The 21,614-nt window shown below is 37.8% G+C and overlaps 1 long non-coding RNA gene across 2 annotated transcripts; it reads right to left on the reverse strand.

Annotated features, from left to right (window-relative positions):
• Positions 1 to 5,174: 5,174 nt before the first annotated feature.
• On the reverse strand, positions 5,175 to 8,850 carry LOC112799632 (uncharacterized). 2 transcript variants are annotated; one of them, XR_003201147.2, is made up of 4 exons: positions 8,082 to 8,850; positions 7,909 to 8,008; positions 7,727 to 7,828; positions 5,175 to 5,316 (listed from the first exon to the last, which is right to left on the reverse strand). It is a non-coding gene; the product is annotated as an uncharacterized lncRNA (long non-coding RNA). The 2 variants fall into 2 exon arrangements; XR_003201142.2 differs by having other exon boundaries at positions 7,727 to 7,842.
• Positions 8,851 to 21,614: the final 12,764 nt, after the last annotated feature.

Below are 21,614 nucleotides of genomic sequence, written 5' to 3' on the forward strand. Positions count from 1 at the left end.
GCGGCCTTCCACGCCATTCTTGTCTCTGTTGTCCAGGACCTCGACGGAGAAGTTATTTTAACCTTCCTTCCAAAGCTTTTAGATTCTTCAAAGTGTCTTCTGACGATAGTAACAACGTAGAGGAAGAAACTCGTTGGGCCATTTTAATCGCTGGTTCCAATAGCTACTGGAATTATAGACATCAGGTACCGTCATTCTTATACTCATGTTCTTTCAAGCTTCAATTTTTTTTCTTTTTATGCTTTCCTTTTCTCAACGCTTTCCCTTGTCAGTATTTTGTTCCTTCTTTGTTTGACTGTTTAGTATGAAATTGATGAACTGTTGTTGGATGTTCATTTTATTAGATATGTAGATTGTTATTTTTTATTCTAAAGTGAACGTTTATTTAATTTGAATTGGATTTAAGTAGATATAATAAAATTTGATGGATGTTCATTTTTACTAGATATGTGGATGGTTATTTTCATTCTAAACTGACGGCTTGATAAAGAAAAAGTTCGACGGTCCTGAGACTGGCTAATAAGGAAGGGACCGACGGCACAATGAGAATTTAGAGAGAAGTATGCGGTGGTAAAAGGGTTAGAAGGTAGATGGTAAAATGTAAAATGTGAAAGCAGAATATTTGGGAGGGTAATTTGTGATGAGCTATTTTTTTTTCACTTTCTGTGGGCCAGAAGTACTGCTCATTGTTTACGTTGTTCAAATTTTCTGTTGTCCACCTAGCGGAGCCGTACGATAAATTTAAACGAAAAAAATTGTAGGAACGATTTTGATTTTTTGACTAAACTATAAGAACCAAAATCATACTTAACCTTAGATTTTAATTTAATTTCTAATATTTAAAATATTTTACTTCTTTTCTAAAAATCTTATTTCGTCCTATTTAGTCTAATAAAAAATAATTTTCGTCCTATTGTTAAATGTTACACACTAATTGTCTCCTTAGAGATGTATGGTATTGTCTTGTCTTTTCTTCTGTCTCCATTGGTTCATACTTGACAGATTTTTCGTTTGAGGGGGAAGATAAAGGAAAAATGAGAATAATATTTAATTTAAGAGTACCATTAATTATCGCATGGTTCACAAGGTTTAAGGGAGATATTATATATTATTTAACATTTAACACACAAGAGAGGCAGAAAGAAAGAAAAGAGGAGTTCACATGTGAAATATAACAGATGAAAGTGAGTAGTGGTTGAGCAACAGCTATAAGAAATTTGTTTCCTATGCATTAAGAGACAAAATGTCAAAGAAGCTAGTACTTCTCTTTTTTGCAATGGGTGTGAACTGAAACAGGGAAGGTCCTCAAAGTATGAACAGAGCAGGAAATTTCGTAAAAACTTGTCTTGACTCTTCATCATCAGCCATCACTGTGTATATGTTGCGTACTCGCTTCAAGCCAAAAGTAAATACTTCATTAAGTATCAATAAATTCTCAACTTTTAAGTATTTAAATTGATTAAAGAAATTATAGAAAAAATATTAAAATTGTACATTTTCTGTTTTAAAGTATTTGTCACTTTCAATCTTGTATATATTACGATGGTGAAAATCTAATTGATCATGAAATTGGTGAAATTAAAGTTTCAAAAATTTAAAAGTTCAATTTAAATTCAACTTAATATAATAAAATATATGATATATTTATAAAATATAATTTTTTAAAAGTAATTTCATATTATTTTTAGAACAATGTTCCACAATTAAATTAATTATCTAACTAAATCCAACCGAGTTCGTATAACTTAATTGACATCCACGTATCACTATTTTTAATTGTCTTTTGACTAAACATGTCATTATGACGGTTTTTCTCTGCGTTTTTCTTATTTTCGCTGTGGTGTTGCTCAGGGACGGAGCTTAGTTCAGACAAGGGCGGGCATGACCCTCTAAATTTTTTATAAAAAAATTAGTAGTATCTTTTTTAAAAGATAAAAATAGTTTAATTAGCTTAAATATTTTACTATGACTTAAAGTACCCAATAAGTTCAATAAGCAACACTTTCTCTATCTTTAAGTTCAAATATAAAAAATTAGATATTATTTATTTATTTATTTAATATTATTTTATATTTTACTATTTATTTAATTTAATTTTTATATGATAAAAAATAATAGAATATTCAATAAGTATTAATATTATTGTATTTGTATAAATTGATAAAAAAATTTAATAAATATTATAAATTTTAATATTTGTCCTTCTAACTTCTTCTTTACATATTTTACAGCATATATATTCAAATTTTTATATAAAATAATAATGAAAAATAAAAAAATTGATGATTTTTTAAGAGGAAGGCTAATATTTAAGAAGGAGAAAATATAACTTTTACAATATTAACACATGTAGATAGTTCTTCTACTTTAATGCATCACGAAGAAAGTGAGATACAACATTCAAAAGTTCAAAAAGTTACATCTGATGAGTTTGACCTTAATTTTTTGGAACGACACTTTGGAAAACGGCTTTAAATTTGGCAATATCACCCAAACCAGAGAGATGAGGTTAGACGAGCTTATTTTAAATGGAGTCCATATCAAAAGCATCTTGGCAATTACCCTCTATCTAGCCCCCCAAAATTTTATTTCAAGTTTCGCCACTGGTGCTGCTGCTTCTTCTCCTCCTTCTTTTCTTTCATCTTTCTCTTTCATTATTGTTATTATTACCACCACCACGCCATCACTTCCATCTCTTCCTCCTCTTTTTTTTTTCTCATTTAAATTTCTTCGATTTTCTCTTTCTTTTTTTTCCTTCTCCTCCCTCATCATTATTATCGGAATTGTCATTATCGTTGTCTTCTTTTATATTTTTATATATATAACAGTTCAAATTTAGAATATACCGAAATTTCTTAATGATGATAACGCACAAACTCAATTTAAAATAAGTTAAGACTAGAATGCACCAAAATTAAATCTAGAATGCACTGAACTCAAAACTCGTCTTCCTCCTTCTTCTTCCTCTTTATTATTATCATTATCTTCTTTTTTTGTTCATCATCTTCTTCTTGTTTTACCTTCTCATTGTTCTTTTGGTTTTACTCTCTTAACAATAATAAAAACAAAAAAAATTAAACAAAGAAGAAACGTAGGAAGAGGAGGAGGAAAAGAAAAAAAATGCAGCAACAATAACAATAAAAAAACAACGATGAAAAAGAAACACGCAAAAAAAAAGAAATGTGAAAAAGAAGGAGGAGAATCGCAAAGAAGAAGGAGCAGGTGGAGAGAAACATGGGAACATTCATGTAGTTAGAACATGTATTCATGCTCTTACTAATGAAATTGATTTTTATTAGATTTGGACCAACTTAGTTAGATTTGGTTGCCAAAAAAATTTAAATATATTATATAACTCTTATTTTTATGAAACATTTTGAACTAATTGACCATAAAAATTACTATTGCTTTACTGATTTTTAGTCTAATTGATAAATATTTTGAAACAAATTTTTATACTTGAACAAGTTAACCATAAAAATATTGTACTGACTCTTAAAACATAAATCATGCTATGCAATGTGTTTTAAGAAACACACAAATTGTAGGACAGTGATACAATTTACTCATGAAACTAACACTATCTATAGCACATAAATCACGAGCTTTTAAAATTGTACGTAAAGCCCACTAACTTGAGCACGCTTTGTGTAGAAAGAAGCAAACATTCAATATCATTTTATGATTTATGTTCAATAATTAGACACCTAACATATGGAATTTTATTAGTAAAAAACAAAAGAAACATATAAAATATAAATTATTAATAATATTATGTTAGTTCTACAGTATTTCAAAAGTTTTGATGATTAATAAGTATAAATATAATTAAAAAATTTTATTAATTGTTATCTATCGGTTGCTCAAGTATATATTGTACTAAGAAATTCTTTCTTAAGTGATACAAGCAAACTACATGAAATTTGAACCCGGAAAAGTGTCAATAGCGGTGTACGCGGATCGAATCGAATCAGATATGGTCGAAAATTTGATTCGATCCGCACAATTTTTCATCGGATTGGATTAGATATGATATTCGCGCTTTTTAGTATTGGATCGGATATCGGATATATCCACATAATTGAACCTTCTCTTTTTAATCATATTTCTATATAAAAAATTCAATAAAAATATTTCTTTCACACTTTTAAACTTATTTATTTCTAAAATATTTTTAATCAAACTCTTTCTAAATAACAAAAATAAAATAATACAATATATGAATAATAACTACTAACTAAAACATAGAAACAAGTAAATATAATACCAAACATATATTTTTTAATTATTATTGTGCGGATCCGCAGATCCGCGGATCGGATACGCGGATGTAGAGCAGATATCCGCGATTCGATCCGCAAAGAGTGTGGATCGGATCCGATCCAATATGATCAATTTGCGGATCAGATCGTATCCGCAATTTTAAGATCGGATGCGATATTTACCGCGGATCTGTGTATACTATCCGATCCATGAACACCCCTAAGTGTCAAACAACTTTAGAAATCGAATATAACTAAAGAGATCATATCACCTCAAAAACAACATCAATGTTCTATCCTGAATCTAACTGGGGTTCGCGGTGGTGGAGGAACTGGATCGGAAAAAAGAGAGATTCTAGTTGTAAGATATCTAATGAAACCGTCGCTGGAATTGAGATCTCATTCAAAGAGAAAGATATCAAATATCTGGAGTTTCTTTTTTAAGAAAGTCTTAGATCATCTCTAGTAGGAAACTCATCCCAATTCTTATTTATGGTCCATTTGTCATAAAAAATAACTTCACACAAGCTTTTGCGTCCTAAAATTAGAAAGGAAGTCGAGGTCTTAGGAAAGAGTTACTATAAAGTGTCCGACCTATAAGGACGGGAGCTCCCGAGGTCTAGGCACGCATGCAACCTAAAAAAGTACTACAGTTGATGTAACACCCTAACTGCCAAAGCTCACGCTTCCGGCTGCGCGACTCTAATAGCTCGGACATTATGACGACACTTATACTATTTAATACTAAAATATGAGCCTGTTTAAAACTTTAAACCGCAATACCGCTCCCAAAATACTTTCGTTCAACAACGTACATCCATAGATACCATACAACTTACAAAAACTCATAAAGAGTACATCCATATATATATATATATATATATATATATATATATATATATATATATATTACAAGCATTATCTAATACAATATCATATCCCTCTTATAGAATATATAAAGATAAAGGCGAGGGAACAATAAACAATAACTAAAGTAATACAAACCATCTCAACAACAATTAAATAAACCCTTCGTGACTTCTGCGTCCGTATCCTGAAAGGGGAAAATTGTAGGGGGATGAGAATATCATCCTTGAAAGAGTTCTCAGTAGAGGGTTTTTGGGAATTACTGTAATATGATACGTGAAGGTAAACGGTACCAGTGATTAATAACTGTCTTATGTCTCTTTTCAAAAACAACGGTTTACAATAAAAGAGAAATCTGAAATCTTTTTCTGAAAGAGGAAACTGTTCATCTAAAATAAGATTCGAAAGCCTTTTAAAAGGTTTATCTATGCTAAACCAAATTAGCCTTTCATACTTTTCCAAACCAGAAACATAAAACCGAAACCAACCATCGGTCCATCTCATTCCAACCACGGCCCTAGGCCCAAACACTCTAACCAACAACCAATCACCACAGTCCAACAGAGTCTCAGTCGCAAACACAAATAGGAAGATTCAAGCACAAACAAACAGTTATTGCAAGTAGAACAATTAGCAGTTAATCACAAGTAGTCACAAAGGCAAACCAAGTACAATATGCTCACCCAAATAATGTCACATAGATGCATATGATGCATGCCTGTCCTAGTGGTTGATGATATCATCTGTCGGTTATAGAGCCAACCCGACAAGTCCTGGTAGCTAACCATTGGACTGTCCCTCTGTCGTGCATTCCTAACTCGAGTTATTCTCGATCATGATCATGATCATAATCATAATCCATATCCAACACCCTCACTGGTGTATATTCACGGGAGCGAGCTCATCTGGGACTTTCACAGTGCCTGGCCACCCTTACGACATAGGATCAACAAAGTCTCGAGTCTCCACCTGGAGCACATGGTGGCTAGCTACTGCTTTCTTCCAGGGAACTCGTATCTCAGATAGTGGAAGTGCAAAATCACAATTATCAATATCTCAGCATATATGCATTCATTCTCAACCATGGATCAACATCCATCTCAGCTATGCGGCTTAAATTCATAATTCATAGTCAGTCATACGGCTCATAACTCATTCGGTAATCAGCCATAATTCAATAGCATACACAGCCATTCTGGCCCATAACAAAATAGCACTTCCATCATTCAACATCATCAAATTCATAAAATAGGCATTTAAGTCATAAATCACTTTTTCTCAATTCATTTCACTTTGAAATCAAGTTTCAACTCTTTTCAGCCTTGGCTGTAAAGTTTCCATTTCTCAAATCATCTCAGGCTCATAAGCCCCTTTTTCTCAAGGTAGGTTCCCTTTTTAAAACAAAGCCACTCTCGGCATCCTCTTTTTGAAACTTCCAAAACCATGACAAGTTAAGGATTTAATTTAAAATATTCAAAATCACCCATCTAACAATTGGATTTTATAACAAAAGTTCTTCGACAGAGTCCCAAGTCTTTAGGGAAGGTCAACCTATATCAACTCCTTAAAATTTATTGAAACTCTTAAAATCCTAGACTTTCAGTTTAAGTAAATAAAACTGAATTTATTATGAAACCAAATCATACAAAATTACAAGTTCCAACCCGGTCCAAAAATCAATTCACTTGAAACGGAACCAATTCATTTGAATCAAACCACTTTCAGATTTCTTCTTGAAACCCATTTTTTTTCTAACGTCTTCCAAAATGCCTCAAACTTAATTATTCAGTCAAAAGTATAGTTTACTTTAAAATCACTAAAAGCTCCTTTTTATATTGAAATCAATATTAGAGCATCATTCTTTCCTTCAGTGATTCAAATGGTAAAAATAGTTCATTTCCAAATAAGTCGAACTCAAGGCATAAAGTTCACTTAAATAAATTAAGCTCGAAAACATAAATATTATCTTAATAATTCAAATGATACAATTTCTCAAATCCAAACCATTTTAAATAGCTTTTCAAATAAGTCTAGGATTTTTATAGAAATTTCGGCAGCACCTCCCCTAAAACTTGGGCTTTGCCACACAGTTTGGATCCCAACTAAACTGTTCCTCAATCCCTTTCAAAAGTCCAAAATCGAAATCAATTCAAAATCAAGCTAAATCCAATAGTCGCCTCATTTGCATATCTCTAGGAAGCCGTTTTAAAATCAAATCAATATCAACCGATTTAACTCATTTTCAAAGCTTTAAAGAAACGATTCAGCAACAAATCATTTGTCAAAACCAAGTCAATTAAAGTAAACCAGGCTAAATCCAAAAGTGCATTCGATATTTCACATTATCAAAAAATTAACTCAATTCAAATCAATTCTCAACGGATTAAACTCGATCTCAAATCTTAAAAAAAATCAACTTAAAAACATTCCATTTCACAAAACCGCACAACAATCCAACCAAACAACAATCATAATCATTTGAGACAATCAAACAATACATAAGGCTGATACAATCACCAAATACACATTGTCTCACATCAGTATCCATATGTAATAATTCCAATATATAAGATATAGTTTTCGGAAAGCGCTCCTACCTCAAAATGCAAAACCATAGTCCAAACGCCTCATAAGCTCTTTTCGTCTCTCTATAAAGCAGAAACAGCTACAAGTGGCATAAGCAAACCGGATTCTAACTCCTAACACATTAATACTGCAAAGACCTTAATATACATAAATAGACATTAACGCGGAAGTTTTTGAAACGTAAAATACTTACTGTAATACGAAAACGAAACAGCAACAACCTCTGAACCGGTTCGGCGGCAACCCGGTAGCCATCTCAAGCGGCAGTGGCGACCGGGCTCCGGCAAAGGTGACTGAAACCCACATACAGAGACGATAAAGCTTCCAGAATCTTAAGCGAAAAAAAAACAAATTCAAAGCACTTACCGGCAGAGTTTTCCGGCGACCGCAGTGGGATTTTTCGGCGGCAGAGGCAGCTTCGCCCCCCTTTCACCCATAATCAGCCACGTCGGAGGTAAAAGCTGGTATCAACGGCGGCGGTTCCGACGGAGGCGATGCCGGCGACGTGAATGGCGGCTGGTTGCGGTGGTTGGAACCCTAGCTCGGCCTCAGCTCTCTCTGTCTCTCCTGCTCGGTGTGACTGGGCGGCCTTCCTCCTCCTTCGAGTTCGACGGTAATGGTCACACGGCGGCGCTGTGCTTCCTCCACGATTGCGGGCTCGACGGTGGCACAACAGTGAGGACAACGGAGTTGACGGCGAGTCCCTCTCTGCGCGGCGCTGACAGTGTGGCTTCTCCCTTCCTTCGACTCGGACCTAACGGTGGACTCCAAAGCGGCGCGACGCGGTGGCGGCGGTGAAGCCCAGCACACCGGCGAAATCTCTTTCCTCTCCTACCCCCCTTCCCTTCTCTGATTTGTTCCTCGCTCACTCACTCTCCCCTGAGCAACACGGCGGCGATGCGTGACAGGTTCGGTGGCTCAGTGGAGACATCGCAGCTGGCAGCGGTGAGATGAATGGCAGCGACCAGCTGAGCGGTAGCTCCCTCTGCAACGGTTTTGCTCCCACACGGCAGCTCAGACACGGTCCCCCCGCTTTTCCCCTTTCCTAGTTTCGTTTTTCCCTTTCTGCTTCTTTTCCCCTCTTGCACGATGGAGGAAACTATGTGTGTGTGGTTTGATGAGGGTGAGGTGGCGCAGAGAAAGGTTGGGAAAGGCTAGGATTTCATCATTTTTTTTGAAAACTAGGGTTAGGGGCAATTCGGTAATTTCAAATAAAATTGGGAATAATATAGTAATTGAAACCCAAATTAACTCCAACACTAATTGTATATAGAAAATACTATTTGCTCATCAATTTTACAAATTATTTTCAATAAAATGTCTAAATCAAATACTTAGAAATAATATATTTAATTTTTTCATTTTCCAAAATAGCAGTATTACTATTTAAAGTATTACTTATTTAATCCAAATCATATAAAATCTTTATTATTTCACAACTACCAACTTTATAATTCGAGTATAGAAAATAATCCAATAATTGTAAAATTGGATAATAAGTCTCAATTTATTTCAAATTCAATTAATCGAAAATAGCTTTAACTTTTCCTTAATAAAGAAATTTCGGAAATTAAAGCTACAAAAATACTAAATTTGAAATTAGCTCATGATAGTCCTTTTTCAAAAGTTCTAGATCTTACAGTTGAGAAGTAAACTTTGCTCCCTGGTGTACTCTTTTTCCAACCTTAAGATTTTTTTCCTAAAAAGAGTTTTTTCTAAAAGGGATTTTAACGAGGCATCACAGTAAGGGCTAAAGACAGTCAAAACCCTTAATAGTAGGTTTCATGTAAGGGAATTTCTTATCCATTAATAAAAATTCCATTTACTCTTCAAAAAGTATCCTATAAAACGCATTAATTTAAGCTCGACAAAACATGAAAATCATTGCCCGACCTAAAACAGTCGGCAAGATGAAGCGACGAGGTACAAATTAATGTAAGAAGTTATATAAACAACTCGTAAAAAGCGACCTCAATTATAAGGCGGAATAAAAATGAAGTGTAGAAGTAATCTGACTATACGAAGTCGGAACTTAAAAAAGGAAATCTGCTTATTGTTTGGGTTCAGCAAAAGAGCAGCATTGAAAAAAGTTGCTAATACATAATAATAAATTAAAAAACTATATAAAAGCTAAATTCCAAAAAAAAAAGGCTTAACTTCATTTAAAAGAGCAAAAAGGCTTTCTAAATTTCAAAGTTGTTTGAATGCAACTACAAAAAGTTGTTAAAACTACAACAATATAAAATAAAGTGTCTAAGAAACTACCCACTATTACAAAATAAATTGTTTGCCAAAGGCCCACAAGTCGGGCCATTCAACAAAAAGAAAAACCACGAAAAACTACAAAGATGGGCCAAAAAGAGGGTTAAGACCTCCCTCGTCACGACGTCTTGACCTCGGGCAGGAGGGGTCTGATAAACAAAATTTAGCATGCCGATTTAGAATTCAATAATGGACATGATCGTGAGTATAGTCTAATCGACATTCACAACTTCGCATCAAACAATCCTACAATCTATAACCGAGAGTACTAGTCTCCCGAGTCGTCCTCCCTTGGAATTGCTAGAGAATGCATATTATTGATTAGAAAGCTTTGTTATGGTCCTTTTAGATGTTTAGCGAGAATAGGTGGTAAACTATCAATATTAGAAGACTCGGCCTAGGGTTGGCATTAGAAATTCTATCATTATAGTTTCTTCAATAATGATAACAATTAGGCTTTGCTTTATTTAGTTAACCCCTAGGTATAGAGAAAAGTCAAATGAGATTAACTAACTTGAGTCACAAGTCCTAGTTTTACCCTAGGGAAATCTAGCTTTAGTGTACTCCAAGTCAATTAGCACTTCCTAATTCCCAATCAACAATTGACATAAACTATTCAACATCTCTAATGGTCCAAACCCCTATGCCAAGTAAGAAACTTTTACTCCATAACTAGTATTGGCATTTTATCAAACACTTGATGAGCAAGGATGAAAGACATAGTAAGAATGAGAAGAAATTAGAATTAAAAGCACTTCAATGCAAGAAATTAACAACACTTAACTAAGAACAACAATAGAAATGAACTTCTCAGAAATTGATAGAATCCAAAACCACAAAGTTGAATCTAAGATCTATGAGAATTGATCAATTACAAGCACTAATTGAGATTAGAGAAGAAGATCTATAATAGGAACAAAGTAAATTGAGAATTACAAATTGATCTCACCAAAGAGTGATTGAGATTCAGAAATTGAAGAAGATGAACCCTATTGAGAGCTTAAGATCTCTCTCTCTACCCAAGAGTGTAACTACCACAAGGAGAAAAATCTAGAAACATCTAAAAATGAGCTAAAATGTCCTTTAACCCTTTAACCCCTGGTCTTTTAAGCTTTTCCCGCCAAGGCACTTTCCCAAAATGGGATCTCCAACTGTCTCCACGCCCAAGTCACGTGACCCCCTAAAAAAATTATATTCGAGCATCGGCGCGCTCGCGCAAAGTACGCGCACGCGCCACTGGACCATTTCGCAATTCGAGCGGATGCGTGACGTACGCGTGCGCGTCCATGGAGGTCATGGCTCAGCCGCTACACGTGCCAGCTGACAGACCCCCAATTTGATGGTTTGTTTTGCATTGAATTGAGAGTCTTTTGATAACCTTTTGTCACATTTAGCCTATGAATTAGCATGGTTTTGTTATCTCTCCCATATTCACACTTAAGTGTAAAAACATGCTTTTTAAGCCTTATTTTGATGAACTCTAATTTCTCTTTGATTCCATAAGATGCCTTGATGTGTTTGCTAGTAATTACAGGATTGAAATAGGCTAGGCATGGATCAAAGGAAGCAAGGAAGGAAGCATGCAAGTGGAGAGAAGCACAAAAAGCCAAAGAGTTGATCTCGGCCAAGCACGCGTACGCGCACAAGGCGCTCGCGCGCACATCGCAGAATTAGCCAGGGACGCGCACGCGTACCGTGCGCGCACGCGTCGTGGTCCGCACGTGATTCTTTTATTGCAACACGTGCCTGGCGATTTTTGGAAGGTTTCAGCAACCAACTTTGGCGCCAAAATGCATATAAGAGCCAAGGATTGAAGGGGATTGACACACATTCACATCCATAGACTAATTTTAGATCATGAGGTAGATATTTTTAGTTAGTTACATTTGTAGAGAGAGAAACTCCAACTTCTCTCTAGGATTCATCTTCATTTTCTCAATTCTCAACCATTCCTTGGTGAGATCCATTGCAACTCTCAATTTACTTTGTTCATGTTGTAGATCCTCTTCTCTAATCTCATTAGTGTTTGTAATTGTTCTAATCTCATAAGTCTTAGATTCAACTTTGTTGTTATTGGATTCTATTGATTCATTGAAGATTTTATTTCCATTGTTGTTCATTGTTGATTGTTGTTAATCTCTTGTGTTGAATTGCTTTGATTCTAATTTTTCTCTCTCCATTTTGCTATGTCTTTCATTCTTGCTCTCCAAGTGTTTGAGAAAATGCCAACTTTAGATATGGAGTAGTATCCCCTCACTTGGCCTAGTGGTTGAGTCATTGGAGACACTTGAATAATGGATGTCAATTGTTGATTAAGAATTGAGAGTTGCTAATTGACTTGGAGTGCACTAAAGCTAGACTTCCCTAGGGTAAGACTAGGACTTGTGACTCAAGTTAGTTACTTTTACTTGACTTTCCTCTATAATTAGGGGTTGACTAAGTGAAGCAACACTCTTTTGTTATCACAATTGAAGGAAACTATAGTGATGGAACTTCCAACGTTCAACCTTGGCCAAGGTTTTTACTATTGATTGATTGTTGTTCCCTTTTATTAACACCTCTAGGCCACATTCTTTAGACCACAAAAGACCACTTAACCAATAGCATGCATCCTTTTAGCATTCCTAGGGAAGAACGACTCGGGACTAATACTCTCGGTTATAGATTGTAGATTTGTTTGATGATGGATTTTGCGTCGGTTTAGACTATACTATGATTGATTACTTGATAATTTCTATACCGGCAAAAATTCGTTCGTCAAAATGGCGCCATTGCCGGGGAATGCGCATGAGTGCCATGTTTTTGGTTAATGTAAATATGTGAATATTGTGAATATGTTTGTCTTTTGTTTGTTTGTTAGCTTTTGTTGGTTTTAGATCTCTATTAGTTTTGTTCTTATTTGCCACTATGAATTCTCGTCCTTGTGGTTTTGGATATGACTATGACTACTTTGTAGGCGATGAAAACTTGAATGATGGCTCACATTATGGGATAGACGAATTCTCAGGAAGGGAGCCATATCCATATGAGCAATCACCATGGCAACCTTCCCCTTCAAGTTACTATGATGGCAATCCCTCCTATAATGCATACCATCCCTATGAATATGATGATTCCTATCATGGTTATACCTCTCAACCACCACCATTCTATGCACCATATTCTCAACCCACATCTTATTTTCACCAATTGCCTACATATGATCCAAATCTATATTCCCCCTATGCATACCCTTGTGACGATTATGAACAAGCGACCCTTGAATCACCTCCACTCCAACATCTTTACCTTCCAACTCAAATCCCCATGAATGATACACTTGGTATCATTCTTCAAGAGCAAGAAGAACTCCAAACCGCCTTCACTAGTTTCACCTCTACCCTCCAAGAATTTACGTCCCGTATAATTCCACCCTCTACCAATAACCAAAACAACTTCCCACCTCAAAGCTTTGATGAATCTTCTTTCCAACCATATTATGATTTCTCCTCTCCGCCACAAACCTCCATGGAAGCATATCAATGTCCATTAATCCAAGAGCAATATGATCCTAATTATGTTAGTAAAGCGGAACAAGAATTAAGGGGTCGTTTCAAGGAAGAAATGGATCGACTTCAAGCAACCATCCGTCAAAAGATAGATTCTTGGGATTCATATCACAACCGAAATGAGTTCACGGGTGATTGTGAGAAAGCAACCAAAGAGGGAGGTATGAGGGAGACTTTAGAGTCTCAAGTTGAGTGCAAGGAATTGGAGTATGTGTTGCAACAAGCGGAGGAAATGAAGATTGTTGAAAATAAAGAAGTGGAAGAAAACCTAGAGGAGGTTGAACAAGAAGGAAGTTCCATCAACGAAAATAACTCTACATCAAGTGACAATGGTGATCTTGTTGAAGCTTCCCCCATCGAATGTGAAATCAATGTTGAGGAGGGTGCGCAACCTCCAACACATAACTTGATCAATGATAAAGGTTTGAAGGAAGTTAGCAAACAAGAAGAATTTAAAGAAAGTTATCAAAAGATGGAAATCATCATGGAGGAGCCAAAGGAAGTGGAACCTACAATGTCAAGACCATTGGATATCTTCCTTGCTAAGTCGCCGTCCCAATCACAAATTGAGTGGGTAATCATCTCATCCTTTAATTTTCTTGGCCCATATCAATATGCATTGTTAGAAACGGACGGTCAACTTAGAGCTCTTTGTGGGCTAGAGAGTAAGAACGGATTAGATGTCGGTGGACAAATTGAATCAAGGTGCATAAAGGATGGAATATCAAACTTTGAATCTCAAAGGTGGAGTGAAGCCAAATTCAATGGGATTAGGATGATGAGTATGAGTTACAAGGAGAATTCAATAAGTTTGTTACCCTATTGGAAGCATGAAGATCAAGAAGAAAAGGAGTTAACAAATAAAGTATGGGACCCCGGAACATACGTAGACCACTATCAACTTAAGGGCCTCGTTACTTGCTTAGGCCCCCGTGAAGGCCTTGTACGTTTAAATTGGGATCCCGGAGGCTATTGGAAGTGCAAGGACTGGTGGGGATTCGAAGAAGAGTTTAAGCATAAGCCACCCTAGCAAGGACTCCACCAAATGTCCAACTTAAGGACTTTAACTAAAAGTGCTAGGTGGGAGACACCCCACCATGGTAAACTCTTTCCACTCTCTTCTAACCTTGTTTAATAAGTGATTTGAGTTACCATTGTAGGTAGGTCTGCATATTATAATTAGCTTGTTTGTATACATTAGTAGCTAGAATATTAACATGTATGTTGTGATTAGTAGAAATAGAATAAATCTCAAAACCAACTTGCATTTTAGAAAGTGTAGGTTTTTGACTAAATAAGGAGTTGTAGGCACCATGGGGAGTCTTTGGGCAAGTAGAGCTTTTAGGCATTATCCTGTTCAAAAAAAAAAAAAAAAAAAAAGAGGGGGTGGACGCGCGCGCACGCTGCACGCGCACGCGTCCATGAGCGGATGCATCATCACCCATATTCCAGAGAGTTGGGCCTCTCCTAGGCCAGCGTTGTGCCTTGAGCCCAATTCACTCCACGCTGACGCGCACTACGTGCGTGCGCGCCATACAACTATAGGGAATGGCACGCGTACGCGCACCTGCCGCGTACGCGTCGAATTGCTGCCGCAAGATCTTGCGCCAAGCCCCAGAGAGTTAAGCCAGCTCTGGGCCATCCTCAAGCCCCTGGCCCAATTCAACGTGCGCGGACGCGTACATGCCGCGTACGCGCAGGCCTAAGTAGTGCAACCTCCAGGCCATTGACCAGAGAGTTAGGCCTCATATGGGCCAACCTTAAGCCTACAGCCTAACTCCTTGCACGCGTGCGCGCACGGTACGCGCACGCGTCTTTACCCATTTCGATCTTCCGCGCCTAAGCGCGCTGTGCGCGCACGCGTAGATCCCTAGTTTCATTAATGCACGCGGACGCGCAAGGTGCGCGCCCGCGTCGTTTCAAAATGATGATAACCTAATGCGCAACGAGCATTGCGCAGTCGCGCACTTCTCCTCCCCCAACCACCCTCTTCCCCGTTCCACCATCTCCTCTCCTCTGTCGCCGCAACCACCTCCATCGCCGCCGACGGTTGCGCCGCCATCACCGGCTACCCTCCCTCTCATCCCTCTTCCTCTCCCTGTCCCCACCTCCCCCATCGCCGATTCCCCCCCATCTTCTTCTCACTTCGGCCGCCGCTGCTGCTATGCCGACAGCCGCCACTGGACGGCCAACCCCCTTTCTTTCACCACGCCCACTCCCATTCACTCTCTCTCTCACCCACTCGCCACCACTCACTCTCTCCCTCTGCTCTCCTGCCGAACCGCCGCTGCGGCCAACTTCACCGCCACCGTCCACGGTGGCACATCTCTTCGATTCTGCCTCTGCCCCAGTCCCGTTTCCCCTTTCCATTCTTGGTTCTTTCCCGCTCCCAGGTTCCTGCTCCAATCTCTATTCTCTTTAATTTTTTCATTTCTGTTAATTACTGTAATTTTCTGTTAGATAGTCTGCATTCAAATGTTGTATGTTAGGATTAGTAAGAAATAATTGCGGTTAGGTAGCTAGGGCTGGATAGAGGATTCTAGGCCTGATAAGTGCTCCGTTTGTGTTTATTTTCTGTTTGTTTGCTTGTCTGCCAAGTGCGAATTTTGAGTTGCTCTATATGCAATCTGTGTTACCTGGATGCTATCTCATTGCCACTGTGATTAATTGACATTGTAATGATGCTGTTTGTGCTAATTTGCTATCCGGGAACGTCCAATTTTAAGCCGAGATGCTGTCCAAATTTCAAGAAATTTAATCTCATTTTGATCTCTATTACGAATTTGGGCTAATTCTCGCTATTTTCGACTTTCGGGATTTGCATTAAACATTGTAAACATGATTTGTGTGCTTGAAAGGTGCATCTCTCATCATACTACTAATTTCTAATTCCACTTTTCCAAATCACTGACTTCCTCACTTACCAACTTCACTCTTACTTGCATTTTAACCCTTTTGACCATTCTTTTGAGTCATGATGATGAACATGCCCATTCCTTGAGAATTGTTCACATTGTTTGAAACATTAAATTCCTGGTTTATAGCTATGTTTTTGTCTTACCTGCTGTCCATGTTTCAAGTTTTATTCACATCATATTTGCTCGCCATCTACCTTACATCCTGAACATGTTTTACTCGTTTCGTGCTAAATGCTTAAATGCCTATATTCTATTCTATTTTTCAGGATGTCGGAAAAAGGGAAAGGTAAAGCATCATCTTCTAAAAAGAGGAAGAAAACACCAAACCCCACTTTCGCCTCACTGCTTGCCTATGCTCAAAACCCTCTAAATGACATAGATAAAGCAAACCAACTACTACCGGCTCAGGATACGGTCAAATTCCCCAATCTCTATTGTGAACTCAGATTCCCAAGTTACAATTCAAAGAATCTGAATACTGAGAAGAAACTGCTTATTCCATCAGATTTGACCGACATCATCCACCAGCGTATTGACTGGATGGGTTTGACTTTTCTGGATAGGGAATTGAGCCGGGTGAACCAGTCTTGGGTGCAGGAGTTCTACTGCAGTTTCTTCCGCCACACCCTTGATTCGGTACTTGTTAGGGGGATTGAGGTACCCATCACAGAGCAGGCCATAGAGGATGCCCTTACTTGCCGGCCTAAGACCAGTGACACTGATGCATTCATGCAGGCCGAGATAGACCTTCATTGCATGACTTTTGATTTTGAGGCATTGAGGGCAGTGGTAGCTACTCCAGATGCTCCTTAGGTTATGGATGCCGATAACACGGCACCCAAGGGGATGCACTTTAGTTATCTGAGCCGAGAGGCCAAGACTTGGCAGCAGATCTTCGCTCATTATGTCATGCCTACGACTTACTTCACAGAGATCCCAGTTGCTATGTTGATCCTGATCAGCTGTGTGATGGAGGGGAAAGAGGTCTACTACCCCCAGCTGATCAGGCGGTTCATGTAGAGGGCCCACATCCGAGGTCTCTTTCCTTTTCCGGTCTTGGTCACTCAGATGATTCAGCGGGCCGGAGTTCCGTGGCACCAGGATGATGTATCACCACTTCCACCGCTCCCTCAGAAGGAGCCAGTTACTATTCCGTGGGGATCCTGGGTGCACGAGAGGCCCGCCTCGCGTCGTAGATCTCGAGCTAGAGCAGCAGTTGAGGGAGCTAGACCCTCTTCATCATCAGCCCCTACGGGAGCATTTACCGCAGCCGCACCTCAGCCGATGTACTTGTTAGTTCAGCATCTCTTCCGGTACATGGAGCGCAGTAAGCGCCAGATCATGCGTCGCCTAGATCGGATTGATCAGATGTTTGTGGCCCAGGGCCTTAAGCTGCCCCCTCTACCAGAGTCTTCCGGTTCCGATGAGGAGACCCATGAGGGGGAGTACACAGATTTACAGACTGAGGGTATTCAGGCGGATGAGCCAGCACATATGGAGGCACCACCTCAGCCACAGGAGTCTCAGCCGGTACCACAGCCACAGCCAGAGCCTATCGGTGTACCTATCCCTGATCCTCAGGATTAGCATCGAGGACGATGCTTAATCTTAAGTGTGGGGAGGTAGCCGGTGGCACCATTAGATACCGGTGAACATTTTGGCCACTTTGCTAGCTATCTTACTTTGCACACTCTTTGTATATATTTGATGTATTTTGAGTTTATTTTGGATACTTTTACTGCTTGATACTTTTACTACTCATTTTGGATTTATTTTGGATTTTAGATACTTTGATGCTTATGGATATCCTTAGATGTTTTAGATGATGGATTTCATACTTTTACTTTTAGTTGAATTTTTCTTTATACATTTTTGCATATCTTTCCTTTTAATTCGTGGTTGTGATTAGAAATCATACTTTGACTTGCAAACACTTAGTCACCCTTTTCGCATAAGAAATTGGTTTTAACTGAAAAAAGAAAGGGTGAACTAAGAAAATTTTTGAATTTTTCAAATCACAACAATGCTTAGTCAAATATTGAAATTTTCCAAGAAGTTTAAATATAGGGCATCAACCCAATTGATTGAAAGAAAATTTTTGGTAAAACTTGCTTGAATTTCATACTTTGTGAAGCATGTATTGAATTAAGAACACAAGCTTGTGAGACTTGAGCCTATTGATGTGGTTACATTTTATAGCCACTTATCTTCCATTCTTGTGTGAAATTGCTCTCTTTCTATGATTGTAATCCTTGATTTGCTTGATTCTATATGTCCATTTATTTCTTGTATTTATGCATTTATATGATTGAGGCCATTATTTCATTAGCCCACTTTCCCAAATAGCCAACCTTTTACTCTCCATTGTTAGCCAATTTTGAGCCTATGCTTAACCAACTTATTCTCAATTTAGCACATTACAAGCCCAAGGCGGAAAACCAATAAAAGTCCTTGTTTGGATCTTTGATTAGCCTAGGCTAGTGAGAGTGTTTATTATTCAAAGTTGGTGAGGCTTGGGAACATTGGATGGGATAAAAGGGGTAGTACACTTTCATGTTTAGGAATTGGGTACATACTCATGTATTGATTAAAATGAATAGACCTTATGCATTGATATTCTTGTATATAGTTTGACAAAAGAAAAAGAAATGAAAAAAAAAGAGAAATAAAAGTGAAAATGAGAAAAACAAAAGAAAAAAAAGAAAAAAAAAGAAGGAAAAATAATAAAGAGGGGACAAAATGCCCCAAAGTGAAGTCAATAAAAAGAAATCAATGCATAGGTGTTATGAATCAAATAAGGATGCATGAATGTGTAAGAAAAGTGAAGAATGGGTAGTTAGAATAGTTTGAACTTGTATAGGTCATTATATAGTCAGGTGGGGAAGTCTATGCTAATCAAAGATTCAAATCTTAGTCCACTTAGCCATAAATGATCCTACCTTGACCCTAACCCCATTACAACCTAAGTGAAAGACCTCATGATGAATGTATGCATGCATTGAATAAATGTTGATTGTTAGAAGAAAATCAAATTTTGGAAAGCTTGATTAGAAGAGAATTGAGTGAATTGACCCTTAAACACTTGAGTGAATAGAGCGGATACACACATCCGGTGAGGGTTCAAAAGTTCAATCACATGTGTTCACCCATATTATCTATCTTCTTGCAAGTTTAAATTCTTTTTGGTAATTCAATACAATTGTGGTTTGGAATTAATTCCTATTGCCTAGCCCTTGTGCTTACACATGCTCCCTTGGCAATTTGACATGTTTGAACTAAGCATTTTCATTTGCTTAGACAATTGCATTTAGGTAGGATTCATTTAGTTTAGTTGCATCCAAATAAATGTCATTACCCTTAGTTCCTTCTTAATTTAGCATGAGGACATGCTAAGGTTTAAGTGTGGGGAGGTTGACAAACCCCCAATTTGATGGTTTGTTTTGCATTGAATTGAGAGTCTTTTGATAACCTTTTGTTACATTTAGCCTATGAATTAGCATGGTTTTGTTATCTCTCCCATATTCACACTTAAGTGTAAAAACATGCTTTTTAAGCCTTATTTTGATGAACTCTAATTTCTTTTTGATTCCATAAGATGCCTTGATGTGTTTGCTAGTAATTACAGGATTGAAATAGGCTAGGCATGGATCAAAGGAAGCAAGGAAGGAAGCATGCAAGTGGAGAGAAGCACAAAAAGCCAAAGAGTTGATCTCGGCCAAGCACGCGTACGCGCACAAGGCGCTCGCGCGCACATCGCAGAATTAGCCAGGGACGCGCACGCGTACCGTGCGCGCACGCGTCGTGGTCCGCACATGATTCTTTTATTGCAACACGTGCCTGGCGATTTTTGGAAGGTTTCAGCAACCAACTTTGGCGCCAAAATGCATATAAGAGCCAAGGATTGAAGGGGATTGACACACATTCACATCCATAGACTAATTTTAGATCATGAGGTAGATATTTTTAGTTAGTTACATTTGTAGAGAGAGAAACTCCAACTTCTCTCTAGGATTCATCTTCATTTTCTTAATTCTCAACCATTCCTTGGTGAGATCCATTGCAACTCTCAATTTACTTTGTTCATGTTGTAGATCCTCTTCTCTAATCTCATTAGTGTTTGTAATTGTTCTAATCTCATAAGTCTTAGATTCAACTTTGTTGTTATTGGATTCTATTGATTCATTGAAGATTTCATTTCCATTGTTGTTCATTGTTGATTGTTGTTAATCTCTTGTGTTGAATTGCTTTGATTCTAATTCTTCTCTCTCCATTTTGCTATGTCTTTCATTCTTGCTCTCCAAGTGTTTGAGAAAATGCCAACTTTAGATATGGAGTAGTATCCCCTCACTTGGCCTAGTGGTTGAGTCATTGGAGACACTTGAATAATGGATGTCAATTGTTGATTAAGAATTGAGAGTTGCTAATTGACTTGGAGTGCACTAAAGCTAGACTTTCCTAGGGTAAGACTAGGACTTGTGACTCAAGTTAGTTACTTTTACTTGACTTTCCTCTATAATTAGGGGTTGACTAAGTGAAGCAACACTCTTTTGTTATCACAATTGAAGGAAACTATAGTGATGGAACTTCCAACGTTCAACCTTGGCCAAGGTTTTTACTATTGATTGATTGTTGTTCCCTTTTATTAACACCTCTAGGCCACATTCTTTAGACCACAAAAGACCACTTAACCAATAGCATGCATCCTTTTAGCATTCCTAGGGAAGAACGACTCGGGACTAATACTCTCGGTTATAGATTGTAGATTTGTTTGATGATGGATTTTGCGTCGGTTTAGACTATACTACGATTGATTACTTGATAATTTCTATACCGGCAAAAATTCGTTCGTCACCAGCTCGTGGCTTGGCTTCTAACTTTGGCTTCTGGCTGCGCAATCCACGCGGGCGCGCCAAGTACGCGCACGCGCCCTTGCTGAAGTTCCCAAGCCTCAATTTCTCATGCTCCCCTCTTTTGCACCCACTTTCCTTTTCTCCTCCGGGTCATCTATGCCCTATATCCTAAAATCACTTAGCACACAGGTCACGACATCGAATGGCATCAAATAGGAGAATAGAAATGTATCTAGTTTAGTGCAAAATAGGCATGCTTTCATCCATAAGGCAAAAACTAGGGGAGAAACACAAAACCGTGTATTTTCATATGAAAAGCGT

This window comes from Arachis hypogaea, chromosome 1 (assembly GCF_003086295.3).
Source record: "Arachis hypogaea cultivar Tifrunner chromosome 1, arahy.Tifrunner.gnm2.J5K5, whole genome shotgun sequence".
NCBI lineage: Eukaryota > Viridiplantae > Streptophyta > Magnoliopsida > Fabales > Fabaceae > Arachis > Arachis hypogaea.